Below are 2,928 nucleotides of genomic sequence, written 5' to 3'. Positions count from 1 at the left end.
GGGGGTGTGTGTGAGTATGTGCACACATGTTGCGAGTAAGAATTACCAGATAACATCTCTCCCCTCCTTTCTTAATAACTTCTGAGTATCAAAAGACAGCCCAGCTCCTGTGTTACCTGTGTGGTTAAGGCCTCCGGACAAAATCAAGGTCACTGGGCTCTTAACAGGGGTTAAGTATGGGTTCAAGTTCTGTCCTCATCTTTAGTTATTCCTGCAGTGTTGATTAAATGAACTGTCTTAGGCAGGTGTTGTGCAAAACCCTTTGAGGTGGTTAATCAGGTGTTTGGCTGACAGATGAAGAAACTGGTTGAGAGAGATGAGCCTGGCTGGGGTCAAAAAGCCAGTCAGTGGTGGAAGGAGGATTTAAAGCCCAGTCTGCCTCACTCGCTTGCCCTATGTAGCAAGGAGGGTTCCACGTGGGTCAAGTACAGGGGAGTGCTCAAGCAAGATTTGTGGCCCAAAGGTAGTGGAAGTGGGCGACGGGGAAAGAGATTGGAAGCTGCTGAGTGGATCTCTGATATTGCCATCACTTGGACCTTTGAGACCTCCCAGGACTAAACCAGGAGGAGGTAATATTTAGCGCTCACCCTGGGTCAGACAGAATGCCAAGTATTATGTATGCGTACCTCATTTAATCCTCAAAACAGCTCCAGTTTACAGATGAAAAAATGAGTGTGGTGAGGTTAAGCCTGCTCAGGGTTACACCGCTGGGATTCCAGCCCAGGTCTGTCTGCCTCCAAAACCCAAGCTGCCCTGGCCTGCTTCGTGTATGGACACTCAGGTTTCTCACATGGGGTAGGATATTTCATCCATAGGAAGCACCTCCTCTGAACTTTAAGGTCAAAAGCTCTTCTGGTTTTAAAAAATACTTCAGAAAGGACTTCTGGCTTCAGCTCAGGCATACAAAGAGTTTGGCAGTTGTCACTCCTGTCCTTACCACAAGGAAAAGCTGGGCAAACTGAAAGTCAGTGACTCTTTGGATCCATCAGAGAACTGAGTTTGCAGGGCCTACTGCCACCTAGAAATGTGGAGAGGTGAATGCAGAATCGCAGCCAAGATCTGCTTACCTGAAGCAGAAGCCACTGGAGCCAGAGCCACTAGGAATACTCGCTGAATTGCTGGAGGCTGAGTGTGGACTAGCATGGGAGTAAGAAACCCCTGGGGGTCAGCCTAAGGACACCCCACACTCTCAGGGGTTTTACATCCTGGAACCCCACCTGGTTTTCATAGCTAATTGCTTTGGCAGGGAAAGGGGGAAGAGTTACCTTTGTAAAGTAAACTCAGAGCATTCTCCATAACAAAGGCCTGTTGGGGGGCTGGGAGGTTTACCAGAGTCTAACCCCACGTGGGGAAGAGCATTTCATACTAGTCCCCTCTAGCCTTCCTGTCTCATCCAAGTGTGGGGAGGGTAAAGTTGAAAACTCATGTTTTTCTGTACATTCTACTCACACACTCTTGTGACACTAAATACGGGGTTTTTGTTTTTGTTTTTTGCGGTACGCGGGCCTCACTGTTGTGGCCTCTCCCGCTGCGGAGCACAGGCTCCGGACGTGAAGGCTCAGCAGCCATGGCTCACGGGCCCAGCCGCTCTGTGGCACACGGGATCTTCCCGGACCGGGGCACAAACCCGTGTCCCCTGCATCGGCAGGTGGACTCTCAACCACTGCGCCACCAGGGAAGCCCAATACGGGACGGGGTGGGGTTTCCACAATGACCAAGTCTCCAACACCAGCTGGGTGTCCAACAATTCAGTTCAATTCTGACACTGTCTACCTGGAGTTACCATCAGATCCCACACGTTAAGGGCTCAGTCCACCAAGACTGCCCCTCCACTTCAGATGCCAATCACAAGTGCGGGCCTCGGGTACTTCTGACCTATGAATCGGGTTTCTACAACTCCTTGGTTTCGATAATTTGCTATAATGGCTCACAGAACTCAGGGAAACAGTTCACTTACTAGATTATTGGTTTATTGTAAAAGAAGACAACTTAGGAACAGCCAGACGGAAGAGATGCATAGGGCAAGGTATAGGAAGGGGTGTGGAGCTCCCATGCCCCCCTCTGGGCACATCACTCTCCAGCACCATGGTGTGTTCACCAACTTGAAAGCTCTCCAACTCCCTAAATTAGGGTTTTTATAATGAAGGCTTTATTACATAGGCGTGATTGAGTGAATATTTTGGCCATTAGCGATTAACTCAACCCTTAACCCGTTACCTTCCTGGAGGTCAGAGGTTGAAAGGGGCTTGTTATGAATAACAAAAGCCACTCCTTTCACCTTCATCTTTCCAGAGCTGTTTCAGGAACAGGGACAAAAATTAGATATGACAAAAGAAGCTCCTATCACTCTTATCATTAAGGAAATTATAAGAGTTTTAGGAGCTCTGGCCAGGAGCTGGGAACAAAGACCAAACATATTTCTTATTCTTTATCACAGAGGGGGATTCAGAGGCAGGAAGGTCACAGCCCAAGGACACAGACCCACTAAAATACTGAAATTTCACCATAAAATTACAGAATGCTTCCCTGCTACCACACCTTACTACCACACCAACAGAACTCCAGTATAAGGATGCATTACAGCTAAAAGAGCTACAAAACACAGACTCTAGGGAAGCCCAAAGTCAAGAGAGACAAAAACAGACACTAGAGGAATTTGAAGCCTCTGGGGCCTACAGCTACAGCAAACAAACACAGCTCTACTTCTAGCCAGAATAACATAACCCCTCATAGTAGAGGCTTATTTACCTCAGTTCCTATTACCTAATACAGCCAATAATGTCTCACTTTCAACAAAAAATTTTAAGTGTGCTAAAAAAGGTAAGGGAAAACCCCACAGTCTGATAAGACAAAGCACATATCAGAACCAGATTCAGATATTACACAGATGTTGGTGTTACCAGATAGAAAAATGATTAATATGTTAGA

This window comes from Phocoena sinus, chromosome 11 (genome assembly GCF_008692025.1).
Source record: "Phocoena sinus isolate mPhoSin1 chromosome 11, mPhoSin1.pri, whole genome shotgun sequence".
Classification (NCBI taxonomy): Eukaryota; Metazoa; Chordata; class Mammalia; order Artiodactyla; family Phocoenidae; genus Phocoena; species Phocoena sinus.
Note: the sequence above shows the minus strand (reverse complement) of the source record.